The sequence below is a fragment of the Ovis canadensis genome, chromosome 2 (assembly GCF_042477335.2).
Source record: "Ovis canadensis isolate MfBH-ARS-UI-01 breed Bighorn chromosome 2, ARS-UI_OviCan_v2, whole genome shotgun sequence".
NCBI lineage: Eukaryota > Metazoa > Chordata > Mammalia > Artiodactyla > Bovidae > Ovis > Ovis canadensis.
Genome location: NC_091246.1, coordinates 76,791,403 through 76,806,514, shown reverse-complemented (window position 1 = coordinate 76,806,514; position 15,112 = coordinate 76,791,403). Strand labels below are relative to the sequence as shown.

At 37.5% G+C, this 15,112-nt stretch overlaps 1 protein-coding gene across 15 annotated transcripts in view; it reads left to right on the top strand.

The window, feature by feature from the left end:
• Positions 1–15,112, top strand: part of PTPRD (protein tyrosine phosphatase receptor type D) — a 443,130-nt gene that overhangs the window by 348,282 nt on the left and 79,736 nt on the right. The gene's annotated exons all lie outside the window — the stretch shown is intronic.

Sequence of the window (15,112 nt, the reverse complement as noted above, 5' to 3'; positions counted from 1 at the left end):
AGGTACTAACTATCTGCCCTTTAAAATACTTGGGGATGTTGACTTCTAGTTTTTCTCTCATGGTTAAATCTCATTTAAAATGACTTAGTGAATTTCTAAATTCTTTTACTTGTAGTGATATCTTGCCTGATTCGTTTTGGTTTTTGTTTTTTCCTGATCGACTTTCTCAGGATTCTTAATAAAGAGGCAAAAGAGAAAAAATTCCCGTCACTGATCTTTCCTAGTGGTGTAAATGGGTGACTTAGTGTATCGATTCAAGTGTTCTGGACTTTCCTGGTATGTTATTGTTAAATATTGACAAGAACTTTATGTCTTGAAAAATTTCTGTAAGTCAACAATAATAAACCTTGTTTTGGGGATAATGGAACAAGTGGGCTTCCCTGGTGGCTCAGCACTAAAGAACCACTTGCAATGTAGGAGACACAGGTTAGATCCCTGTGTTAGGAAGATCCCCTGGAAAAAGCAACCCACTCCAGTATTCTTCCCTGGGAAATCCCATGGACAGAAGAGCCTGGCTGGCTACAGTCCTTGTGGTCCTTAAATGTCAATGGGTGAAATGCTCCAGTCGAAAGACAGAGTGGCAGTTGAATAATAAAACAAGAGCCTATAATATGCTATTTACAAGACCACTTTGGGCGAAGAACAAACATAGATTTAAAGTGAGGGGATAGAAAGAAAAAGACATTTTATGCAAATGGAAATGACAAAAAAGCAAAGGTGACAATATTCCTATCAGACAAAATAGACTTTAAAACGAAGGCCATAAAAAAAAGATAAAGAAGGACACTGTATATTGATAGCAGGATCAATACAAGAAGAGGATATTACATTCATTAACATATAAGCATCCAATACAGGAGCGTCTAAGTAGATAAGAAATTGGCAGGAATGCAGTTATACCGGCAGATATTAACCCTCCATCAATGGACATATCATCCAGGCAGAAAATCAGTCTGTCATTTATCTCAAGACATTTTTTAATTTCCTCTTTTTCATCATTGAGGTAATATTTTTGTTTTTTACTAGCATGTTGTTCAGTCTCTATGTAATCATTGTTATTGCTCCTTTTTCTGTGGTTGATTTCTAGTTTTATGCCACTGTGGCCAGAAAAAATGTTTTAAATAATTTCTACCGTAAACTTGTTGTGGCTAACAAAGGCTAACAGAATTTTGCCAAGGGAATGCACTGGTCATAGCAAACATCCTCTTCTAACACACAAGAGATAACTCTACACATGGACATCACCAGATGGTCAATACTGAAATCAGATTGATTATATTTGTTGCAACCAAGGATGGAGAAGCTCTTTATAGTCAGCAAAAATAAGACTGGGAGCTGACTGTGGCTCAGATCATGAACTCCTTATTGCCAAATTCAGATTTAAATTGAAAAAAGTAGGGAAAACCACTATACCATTCCAGTGTGACCTAAAAAACTCCCTTACAGTTATACAGTGGAAGTGATAGGTAGATTCAAGGTATTAGATCTGATAGAGTGCCTGAAAAACTATGGATGGAGGTTCATAACATTGTATAGGAGGGAGTGATCAAGACCATCCCCAAAAAAATGAAATGCAAAAAGGCAAAATGGTTGTCTGAGAAGCTCTTAGCAATAACTGAGAAAAGAAGAGAAGCTAAAGGCAGTGGAGAAAAGAAAAGATATACACATCTGAACGCAGAGTTCCAAAGAATAGCAAGGAGAGATAAAAAAAAAAGGCTTCCTCAGTGATCAATGCAAAGAAATGAAGGAAAACAATAAAATGGGAAAGACTAGAGATCTCTTCAAGAAAACTAAAGATATCAAGGGAACATTTCATGCAAAAATAGGCACAATAAAGGACAGAAATGGTATGGACCTAACAGAAGCAGAAGACAGAAAAGGTGGCAAGAATACACAGGACTACACAAAAAAAGATCTTTATGATTCATATAACCATGATGGGGTGATCACTAATGCGGAGCCAGACATACTGGAGTGTGACGTCAAGTGGGCCTTAGGAAGCATCACTACAAACAAAGAAAGTGGAGGTGATGGAATTCCAGTTGATCTATTTCAAATCCTAAAAGATGATGCTGTGAAAGTGCTGCACTCAATATGCCAGGAAATTTGGAAAACTCAGCCATTGACTGGAGTTTTGGACCGTAAAAGGTCAGTTTTCATTCCAATCCCAAAGAAAGGCAATGCCCCAAATATTCAAACTACCACACAGTTGCATTCATCTCACGCACTAGCCGGGAGAGAGAAAGTAAAAGACGCTCAGTCATGTCCGACTCTTTGCAACCCCATGGACTGTACAGTCCAAGGAATTCTCCAGGCCAGAATACTGGAGGGGTTAGCCTTTCCCTTCTCCAGGGGATCTCCCCAATCCAAGGGTCAAACCCAGGTCTCCCACATTGCAGGTAGATTCTTTACCAGCTGAGCCACAAGAGATGCTTAAAATTCTCCAAGCTAGGCTTCAACAGTACATGAACCAAGAACTTCCAGATGTTCAAGCTGGATTTTAGAAAAGGAAGAGGAACTGGAGATCAAATTGCCAACATCCGTTGGATCATACAAAAAAGCAACAGAGATCATAAAAACATCTTCTTCTGTTTTATTGCCTATGCCAAAGCATTTGACTATGGACCACAACAAACTATGGAAAATTCTGAAAGAGATGGGAATACCAGACCACCTTCCCTGTCTCCTGAGAAATCTGTATGCAGGTCAAGAAGGAACAGTTAGAACTGGACATGGAACAACAGATTGGTTCCAAATTGGGAAAGGAGTACGTTGAGGCTGTATATGGTCACCCTGCTTATTTAACTTATATGCAGAGTACATCATGTGAAACGCCAGGCTGGATAAAGCACAAGCTGGAATCAAGACTGCCAGGAGAAAAATCAATAACCTCAAATAGTCATATGACACCACCTTAATGGCAGAAAGCAAACAGGAACTAAAGTGTCTCTTGATGAAAGAGAAGAGTGACAAAGTGGGCTAAAATGTCAACATTCAAAAAATGAAGATCATGCCATCTGGTCCCATCACTCCATGCCAAATAGAGGGGGAAGCAATGGAAACAGTGACGGCCTTTCTTTACTTGGTTTCCAAAATCACTGTAGATGGTGACTGCAGCCATGAAATTAGCAGACACTTGCACTTGTGGAGAGAAGTATGGCAAACCTAGACAGCATATTAAAAAGCAGAGACATTACTTTACCAACAAAGGTCCATCTAGCCAAAGCTATGGTTTTTGCAGTAGCCATGTATTGATGTGAGAGTTGGACCACAAAGAAAGATGAGCGCCGAAGAGTTGATGTTTTTGAACTGTGGTATTGAACAAGACTCTTGAGAGTCCCTTGGACTGCAAGAGATCAAACCAGTCCCTCCTAAATGAATCAATCCTAAACTGATTGGAACAACTGATGCTGAAGCTGAAGCTCTAATACTTTGGTCATGTCATGCAAAGAACCAACTCACTGGAAAAGACCCTGATGCTGGGAAAGTTGAAGGCAGGAGAAGGGGATAACAGGATGAGATGGTTGGATGGCATCACTGACTCAATGGACATGAGTTTGAGCAGACTTTGGGGGTTTGTGATGGACAGAGAAGCCTAGTGTGCTACAGTTCATGGTGTCGCAGTCAGACACATATGATTGAACTGACTTTGTGTCCTAGTATGTGGTCTCTCCTAGAGAACATTCCGTGTCCACTGGACAACAGAGGCCCTAAATAACACAATAGAGCAGTTTGACATAATTGATATTTTCAGGACACTTCATCCAAAAAAGTATAAAGAAAATACATATTATTTTCAAGTGGACATGGAACATTCTCTAGGAGAGACCATATAGTAGGACACAAAATAAGCCACAACAAATTTTAGAAATTATTTCAAATATCTTCTGACCAAAGTGGCATGAAACTAGAAATTAACCACAGAAAAAGGAGAAAAAAAAATGATTACATAGAGACTGAACAATACTCTACTAAAGGAAACAAAAAAAAGTGGATCAATGATGAAAAAGAGGAAATTAAAAATATATATCTTGAGACAGATGGCAGTGAAAACACAAGACAGACTCTATGGGAGGCAGCAGAAGCAATCCTTAGGGGGAAGTTCACAGCTACAGCAAACTGCACCCCCCCCCAAAAAAAAACTGCCCTACCACCAAAAAAAATTAGAAAAAAATAACAAACAACCTAAAGTCAGCAGAAGGAAGGAAACGATAAAGATCAGAGAGAAAATAAATAAATATTTTTTTAAATGGGAAAAAAATAAAATCAAGAACTATTTGAAAGGTTAAACAAAATCAACAAATCTCTGTCTAGACTCAATAAGAAGAAAAGAAGGAGGACCCAAATAAGCAAAAATAAGAAATGAAAGAGGAGGAATAATAACCAATGACATAGAATCACAAAAACCATAAGAGAAAACCATGAGCAATTAAATACCAATTGGACAAGCTAGACTGGACAAGTTTCTAGAAATATACAGCCCACCTAAAACTGAATCAAGAGGAAAGATAGTTTGAAAAAACTTATCACTAGAAGCGAAATAGAATCTATAATTCAAAAAAATATCAGCAAACAGAAGTCCAGGACTAGATGGCTTCAATAAGGAGTTGTATCCAACAGACAAAGAACTTATACTTATCCTTCTCAAACTCTTCCAAAAGAGTGGAGAGGAGGGAACACTCCCAAAGTCATTCTATGAAGCCATCATCACCCCACTCGGTACCAAAACCAGGCAAAGATACTACCAAAAGACAAAGTTATTGACTAATCTTTCTGGTGAATATAGATGCAAAAAAAAAAAAATCTCAACAAATTATCAGCAAACTGAAACCAACAACACATGAAAAAGATCATATACCATGATCAAGTTGGAATAATCCTAGGATCACAGGGATGGTTCAACATACATAAATCAAGCAGTAGGATACACAACATCAATTAAACACAAAACCACATAATCATTTCAATAGATGCAGAAAAAGCATTTGATAAAATGCAACATTCATTCATGATAAAACTCTCACCAAAGTGGTAATAGAGGGAGCATATTCTAACACAATAGAAGCTATTTACAACAAACCTACATCTAACATAGTACTCAATGGTGAAAAACTTAAAACCTTTCTGCTATAATCCAGAACAAGACAAGGATGCCCACTCTTCCCATTTTTATTGACAGTTCTAACCACAGCGATCAGACAAGGAAAAGAAATAGTAGGTATCCAAGTTGGAAGGGAGGAGGTAAACTTGTCATTATATGTTGACAGTAGGATAATATGTGTAGAAAATCCTAAAACCTCAACACAAAAAATACTGGAATTGATAAACAGACTTAGCAAGGTAGCAGGATATAAGAATAACATACAGAAATTGGCTACATTTCTTTACATTAGCAATGAAATATCAGAAAGGGAAAGTTAAAGATCCCTTTTAAAAAACAAAATACTTAGGAATAATCCTGACCAAAGAGATAAAAGGCTTATATACTGAGAACTATAAACACTGATAAAGGAAATTAACTGACTCAAAGAAATGGAAAAATATACCATGCTGTTGGATTGGAAGAATTAATATTGTTATAATGGTCATACTACCCAAAGCAATCTACAGATTTAGTATGATCCCTACCAAATTACCCACGACATTTATCACAGAGCTAGAATAAATAATTCTAAGATTTATATGGAACCATAAAATATCCAGAATTACCAAAGCAGTCCTGAGGGAAAAGAACAAAGTTGAAGGCATAATCCTGCCAGACTTAAAAGAGTACTACAAAGCTACAGTAACCAAAATGGTGGTATCAGCTCACAAATGACAGGTGGTCAATGGAGCGGAATAGAGAAATCAGAAATAAACTCACACACCTATAGTCAATTAAATTTCAGCAAAGAAGGAGAGAAAAGTCAATGGGAAAAAGAGTCTCTTCAGCAAGTGGTATTGGGAAAGCTGGACAGCTGCACATAAATCAGTGAAGTTAGAACATACCCTGACATCATACACAAAAGACAAGACATGATAAAACTCCTAAAAGAGAACATAATCAAAACATTCTAAGATAAATCTTGGCAATATTTTCTTTGTTCAGTGTCCCAAAGCAATAGAAATAAAAATAAACAAATGGGACCTAATCAAACTTGTCATCTTCGGCCCAGCAAAGGAAACCATAAACAAAATGGAAAGCCAGCCTATGGACTGGGAGACGAAATTTGTAGGTCCTGCAACCAATAAGGATTTAATTTCCAAAATACACAACAGTTCATACAACTCCATAGCAACAGTAATCAACCCAATAGAAAAATGAGCAGAAGACCAAACGGACATTTCTCCAAAGAAGACATACATATGGCCAAGGTGAAAAGATGCTTGGCATTATTAGACAAATACAAATCTAAACTAAAATGCAGTATCACCTCACACCGATCAGAATGGCCATATCATTAAAAAGCCTACAAATAATACATGCTGGAGAGGGCGTGGAGAAAGGGAACTTCCCTACACTGTTGATAGGAATGTAAGTTGGTATACAGCAGTATAGAAATTTCTTAAAAAAAAAAAAAAAAAGAGCTGCTATATGATACAGCAATCCCACTACTGGGCATATATCTGGGAGAAAACCTACTTTGAAAAGATACCTGCACCCCAGTGTCCATAATGGCACTATTTACAATAGCCAAGACATGGATGCAACCTAAATGTTCATCAACAGATAAATGGATAAAGATGATGTGAATACTACTCAGCCATAAAAATGAGAATGTAATAATGCCATTTGCAGCATCACGTGTAGACCTAGAAGTTATCATACTAAATAAAGTGAGTTAGACAAAGACAAATATGACATCATTTATATGTGGAATCTAACATATGATACAAAGGAACTTCTTTACAAAACAGAAACTGAATAGAAAACTGAATCTGGAAAAAGAATATACCTATGTATAACTGAATCACTTTGATATATACCTGACACATTTTAAATCAACTATATTTCAAGTTTAAAAAAGAAAGACATGCCCCAAAGAGTATATTAAAAAAAATAAAATAAAAAGGCTTCATTGCAAAAATATATAGTCAATGGCCAATTCTTCTTCTAAACCTCAATAAATAAATAAATAAAAACTTGAGAATATCTGGGGGCAAACCACAGTGAAGACCAAATGAACCTATTGATGGGGAACTATGTGGAAAGATAGTATTTTTCTGAAGGTTAAGGTCAATGAAAGTTCATCTCCCTGTATAAAGGATACTTAGTCTGACCCATAGTCTGGCTAGTCAAGTAGCTGTTTTTTTAGTTCTATATAATTAAATGTTGTTAGTTTCAAAAGTTAAAAAAACAGGATGTATCTTTTTTGTGGTTTCTCTTTTGAGTTTCTAAAGGGAATATTTTGAGGTTTTCTCTTGGTGGAATGAGAAAGGAAACACAAAGCAACTTGTATGGTGTTCTGCACATGTGAATTATATTTTTCTTCTGGATAGAGAAGTTGAAATTTTAAACCATAGTTAAGAGCTTTGCTGTAAAATGACTTCAGCTTTGTCAAAAAAGGTCATTCTCATATCAAGATGTAATTTTACTCAATGACTGTAATCTGATTGGCAAATTTATGAGCACTTTCTTTTTTTTTAATTTAAAATTATAAATACAGATCAGAAGCACTACAGAAACTTTTGTTCCTAGACTTCCCATTGTGTTTCAGGAGAACAGTTGATAGGCATGTGTGAAGCAGTCCAGAGCCCTTTCCAGCTTGGCCAGGACACATATCATGGTGGCTAGTCACTCAAATGAGGGCAGGGTGCAGAATACCTTGGCACCAAATCTAAGTTCCTTCCCTAGTAGCTGTCTGAAACTGAGAAAGCAATTTAACTTCTCTATACCTTAGTTTTCTCATCAACAGAACTGTGATAATGATGATAACTATTTCCAGAGTCTTTGTGAAGATAAAATGATGGGAGATAGGTAAAGCACAAAAAAATGTAAATGAAAACTAGATGTTCCATTCCGTAAGTGTGTTACAGTATAAAATACTTATGTATTTTAATTCTAACTTTTCATCAAGAACACAGGGAAGAATGGTAAATCCGTAAGTTAAAGGTAGCTTTTATCTCCACTTACATATATATTCCTCTTACCTATTTTAAGGCAAAGTTACAGTTGATTAAAGAAAAAAATTAGAACTTTCAGACCATCAAGTTAAAGACTGCATAGATTCAAAGTATTTGATATCAGCAAGTGTTTAGTTGGTGTTTTCCCTTCTCTAAGCTACAAGGAGATCTTCCTTTTATTTTGTCACTTTTTCTCGGTATGGTTAAGCCATTGAGTTGAAGGTGGCTAGCCATCTTCTGTTAGCATTAGAGTGATTCAGCCAAAATCTACTGAGATCCTCAAAAACTGTTGAGCGTCCTGACACTCACAGGAGTTTCCTAGGTATCCTGCTCTCTCTGCCAGTTGTTGGACTGCACCCGGCAGGCCTGCCAGATCTGTGCTTGCCCAGCCTCAAGACCAAAGAAAGAGTCCAGAGTCAGCGACAGAGACATCAGTGGTTTAATGGATGGAGGACTTACATGTCTGAAGGGGCCTATGTAATGTACCAAGTGTGCAGATAGGGAGGTAGTGCAGAATGGTTTGGCATCTTGGTAAAGTTTTAGATACCACATAGGGTTCATCCAGCACACCTTGAAGAGCCATACTGATTTGGAGAAACAAAAGTAAATATTATGAAATAGCATTGTTGTTTATAAATTCTGTGACAATGTAATGTCCACATTCATACAAATTATTTTAAATCCCATTAATCAGCTTTGGGTTGAATACATCAACCTTTCTTCTTTTCCAACTTGCAAAACTCTTAGGGGAGGATGACGATGACCTGGTCAAGATTTTGGTTCAAGAGGGTAGAATTTTGGATTGAGTACGAAGAAGGAGGTGGATCCCACTCAATGTCTGGATAAACAGACACAGAAGGATAAGTGGAAATATCTGAAAATCAAAACCAAACACTCAGGAAATAAATCTAAATACAGCAAGAAATGACTGGATCCATTAGGAACATTAGGAACAAGGGTGCTTATTTCAGATTGTTTTGAATAATATTAGGGAGACCTCAGCCTAATTTTATAGAAGGTAGGTGTGTGGTCATGATGAATTAGCCAAGATATAACTCGGGTATCACTTAAGACCTGTGTTGCTCCTTGTCCACTTGGCCATTTCATTCTTCCTTGGTAAGATCTCAACAAGAGAAGCCAGAAAACAAAGAAGCAAAACAATGGTGTCATCATTTAGCACTAAGGAGAGCCTGAACATTGGGTTTTGAATATTAGAGTCCTATTCATCCATGATATATTTGCTTCATTAACATGGATAATTGAAATTTTATTTTCCTAATTTTTTTAGTATAAAATCTTTTCTTATACTTCATCTACTTCCAGTAGTTATGCTTTTTCACTGAGTTTACTGCTCTAGGCATCCTGACAAGCTCCAGAATAATGACCTAGGCTGTGTATTGCTAAACGTTCAGTCAGACAGACAGATACAGATGGATGAGTGTGTGTTGCACAAAGACAAGTCAGCATTATTTAATCAATGTTTGTTTGATCCGTGTAAAATGAGTATAAATGTAAGCCGCATCCCATCTGCTTTATCATCCATGTGAAGCCAGCCTCATTTTTAAAACTTGATCTCTTATGTAATTGCCCCAGAATGACACTGTGGGGCTGCACCCTGCACTTGCCTACAAGGCCTGTACTCGCCCCACTTCAACAGCAAAGAGAAAGCCCAGAGTCAACAACAGAGATATCAATGAATTTATATACACACTTAATTTCTCTTAGTCCAGTTAAACAGCTCATCCACAAACCAGTCCTGACCATGCCCTTTAGAGGCAGAGGCCCATTTCTAAGGTATACACAGATATATATCTATATAGAAACAGATTTCACAGGCTTCCAGCCAGAGTTTCAAAAGGCCTCTTTACTTTTATTTTTTCTTCACTCTCAGAGATCAGATGATTAAAGTTCCTTTGAACCCAGGTCCATTACTTAATATCAAAGGAAAAAGAAGAGAAATACCAATTCCTTCTAGAAAGCTAACTTCCTCTTACCACATACACAAAAACCAGTTTATAATGTCAATAGAATCCCACCGTGGACATTTTCAGGGATTTTTTTGTTTTGTTTTTTGGTTTCTAAGTAACCAGTTCACTTTAAATAAATAGCAGTAATAGACAATAATAGGTATCATTCACTCACATTCACATGGCTCACTTTTGAGAGGAACTCAAATCAACACTTAAAGTTAACCTTCTACTAGGCTGTTAGCTCAGCCTCCTAGACTTTCTGAGCACAAAAAAACAATAGCCAGCCCGCAGCCACCGCCATTTTTATCCCACTGTAATAGGACCCAGCATCTCCCCAACAGCCTTGGGGTGTCCATGAGTTCCTGTACTCTCTTGGTGGCCCCTGTTCGTCAATAACAGCTACCACAGGGCCCCACAGACAGGTGGACGGCCACCCCAGAATCACCCCTGCAACTTTCAGGCTTCCCATTAGTGGACAGCCACCCCGGGACCATCTGCAAGTTCCAGGCCCACATATCAGAAGGTGGGCCCACAGCTTCCCATTCCCAGGCCTTCCTTCCCAGCATCCCGGTACTCACAGGAGTTTCCACAGTCTCCTGGTCACTCTACCAGTTAGTTGTTGGGCTTCACCCTGCAGGGCCGCCAGACCTGTGCTTGCCCATTCTCAAGACTGAAGAAAGAGCCCAGAGTTGGCAACAGAGACATCAATGGTTTAATGAATGGGGGGACTTACATGTCTGAAGCAGGGTCCTGGAGCAACACCCCACTGACTGCAGATGGCAGACAGTAATGGGCAGAACATGGCAGCAGCCTTCACGATGGGGGAGGGGATGGTAACTAGTTACAGGTGAACTGACTTCAGGTTGCCAGGGAAACTAGCCGAGGGGCATGCCCCTAACCTTCTCTCTGATAAGCCATCAGGTGGAGATGCTCTGATCTGAAGATTAGAACAATCACTGGCTGTGGCCTGGGGCAAGCGTGTAGAAGGTCAGACTCTGAATAGGGGTAGATGAAGCAGGCATTGGTGGATCAGGGAATATACAGAGAGCAAGAGAACAGACATCTTGAGTGGGCTGGTCATACACGTAGGATGATCAGTTAGAAGAAATATTTGGACTGATAAAATAAAGGATGGGCTTCTTTACTTTGCAGTAGCTTTCTAGATAGTGAAGTGGTGCCATGGATTAGGAATTACCAGCTGTTAATCATCAGTGGATTTTGAAATCACCCAAACCTGGGTTACAGGGTTAATATATGGAATTTCACCATGTGACCAAATTAGTTAACAACCAAAACGCCTGCCTCAGAGAAGTCCCTCAGTAAAACTGATTGAATTAGTCTTTCTTTGCTTCCATTTCCTTATCTTCATAACAACAACAAAAAATACTAAACCTATTAAAACTTGTGAAATTTAAACAGGATACTGCATGGAAAAGCATAATCACCTGGTAGGTATTACTATCATTATCCTGTTGCCTACAAGTCTTCACCTCATGGGTCTCACTTTAAGCCTAAATATATTAACATACATGATATACAACTTATCTTTCCGTTACCAAGTTGTAAACTTTACAAAGCCTTTGACTGTGTGGATCACTACAAACTGGAAAATTCTTCAAGAGATGGGAATACCAGACCACCTGACCTGCCTCCTGAGAAATCTGTGTGCAGGTCAAGAAGCAACAGTTAGAACTATACATGGAACAAACAAGAGAGAGTCTCATGGACAACAAACTGGTTTCAAACTGGGAAAAGGAGTATGTCAAGGCTGTATATTGTCATCCTGCTTATTTAACTTCTATGCAGAGTACATCATGCAATATGCCAGGCTGGATGAAGCACAAGCTGGAATCAAGATTTCCTGGAGAAATATCAATAACCTCAGATATGCAGATGACACCACCATTAATGGCAGAAAGTGAAGAAGAATTAAAGAGCCTCTTGATGAAAATGAAAGAGGAGAGTGAAAAAGCTGGCTTAAAACTCAACATTCAGAAAACTAAGATCATGGCATCCGGTCCCATCCCTTCAGGGCAAATAGATGGGGAAACAAGAAACAGTGAGAGACTTTATTTTCTTGGGCTCCAAAATCACTGTAGATGGTGACTGCAGTCATGACATTAAAAGATGCTTGCTCCTTGGAAGGAAAGTTATGACCAACATAGACAGCATATTAAAAAGCAGAGACATTACTTTGCCAATAAAGGTCCATCTAGTCAAAGCTGTGGTTTTTCCAGTAGTCATGTATGGATGTGAGAGTTGGGCCATAAAGAAAGCTGAGCACCGAAGAATTGATGCTTTTGAACTGCGGTGTAGGAGAAGGCTCTTGAGAGTCTCTTGGACTGCAAGGAGATCCAACTAGTCCATCCTAAAGGAAATCAAGTCTTGAATATTCATTGGAAGGAGTGATGTTAAAGCTGAAATTCCAATACTTTGGCTACCTGATGTGAAGAACTGATTGATTTGAGAAGACCCTGTACTGGTAAAGATTGAAGGTAGGAGAAGAAGGGGACGACAGAGGATGAGATGGTGGGATGACAGAGGATGAGATGGTTGGATGGCATCCCCAGCTTGATGGACATGAGTTTGAATAAGCTCCGGGATTTGGTGATGGACAGGGAGGCCTCCCATGCTGCAGTCCGTGGGGTTCCAAAGAGTCGGACATGACTCAGTGACTGAACTGACTTAACTGACTATGTAAGTATCAAATAAATCATGTTGAGGGCTGAAAATATGTGGCAAGGGTGGAAATGACCATAAATTCACAATGTCTCTGAGTTGATAGATGCATTTTCACTGGTCTAATTAAATGCATGCCATTTACACATATGAATGACCATAATCTGAGTAACAAGGCCATCAGAGGGAGTAATGTCTTCCACCAAAGGAATGTCTGTGTATCAGTGAGTTTAAGAACTTTGTGGAATATTTGGAGAGTACTGTGTAAAAAGCTTATGTACTCAGTAATGCTCATCAGTGTAAAGTGGAATATCAGTGGTAGTTGTACTTTCATGATCACATTCTTAATTACTAAGTCATATGATAATGAATATTAAAGTATTAAACTAATTAATACATTGCACATTGCGGTCTTCAAAGTCTGTTCTCTAACACCCATGCTATAAGAAAGAATTACTCTATGATTTCTCTTTATGAACTTTTCTCAGCAACATTTTTTTTAAATTGTTGAACCATTTATTGAGCCATCTTTGTAGATACAAAGATGACTAAACGTGTCTAGGTAGGATGGTGGCTAAAGGACTTCAGAGTTTTAGCCAAAGGCCACCCAGAGTCTGTAGAGAGTTTTAAACATGGTCCTAACCTATTCAGAGCTGTGGTTTAGAATGTCTGCTTCAGTATGAAGAATGGATTAGAGTGAGAGTTTAGAGAAGACATCAGCTACTGAAGGGCTGTAATTTAGGGAATGATATAGACTTGGGATGGAGTTGATAAGGTTTTAAGACAGGGCTTGGTCACTAAATGGAGCTACTTTTTTTTTTTTTTTTCAGGGAATTGATCTAATATTTATTTAAACCCTGAAGTTTTTTTTTTTTTAATTTTTTTTTTTTTAGTTTTTTATGTTATGGGGAGGGAGGTGGGAGGGGGGTTCATGTTTGGGAACACATGTAAGAATTAAAGATTTTAAAATTAAAATTAATAAATGGAGCTATTTTGTATGGAGAAGGCACAGGGTTGGGGCATCTGAATGCTTCAACTCCACTTAGCTCACAGCGTACTCGGAAAGGAGTACATTCTGCAGGGAAGATAATGAGGTTCTCTGGAAAAACAAACTAGAGGGACCGCTAATCACTTTATTCTTTAGACTTTTAAGACATGGATAATTATTTTGCTGAATACTGTTCAGTGATTAACTAGTTTATATACAGATTAGCACAGGCTAAGAAAGGAAAAGGGGTCTTATAATCTGTAGTAAATTAGAGGCTGCAGTCTATACTGCTGAGAATTTCTGTATGTTTAGAGGCTATCCATGACTGTTAATAGGCTTTACTCTTTACACTTGTGAGTTTATTATTGTGCTAAACTCTATCCATCATATACAAAATGTGTACATCCTTAATATTATAACAGCTGTTGGATATATTTTACTTTCAAGTTGTAGATATCAACATAAAAGCATGGAAAATATCCAGTATCGAAAATAACTGTTAAAAATTCTATGAATTTAGCAAAGTGTTTTTGCTTTTTAAAGAATTTCATCTTGGGAATATAAACCTAATATATCATTAGTTCCAAAAACTTGATTTTGGTCATTTAAAATCATGTTTCTGTAATTACTAAACTCATGTTTCTGTATACCATGAAATTATATCTTAAAAAAGTGTCAATATGCAATGATGAAACAAAAAATACTTTCATTTCTATAACACTGCAGGACATTAAAAAGTTTCCCAGTATTTTATAATCAAAGCCTGAATTCAGTCTCAAAATAATGGTTCTGTATAAAAAGAAATTTATATATCATTTTATAGCTATGCAAGATATATTTTATAGAACAACTTTGGTTGAATTAAGGCATCAGGAAAGGCATTAAAAATCGGAAAAAAATAAGTTTAAAATGAATAAAGAGCAAACTTTATAAACATAATAACATATAATGATAAGTTAAAAACTGATTAGATCCTATCTGTATTAGATTATAAATGAGTATTCTAAGATGATTATTAGATTTAACTGACTTTCCTTCTTACTGTTACTCTTACCTGTTTTAATTGTACAAATTGCCTTGTGATGATGGTCATAGTATGTTACAGAGACGCAGACAAAATTCTAAGTCGCCATCAAGATATAAACCTGCAGGTGAAAGAAGTTTGTGCCCAATGAATCCAGTGAATGTTCTGTCACCTTAAAGAGTGAGGTTAGGTCCAGAAAGGAAAGAATAGGAAAAAGAATCAGGATAAAATAATGTTCACAGAACTGGAAGGAATATTGAACCAAGATAGCTTGTAAACTACAGCAACAGAGAAGAAAATTGAAAAGTTAAAAAAAAAAAAACAACTGCCTTTTCACTATTAACAGAA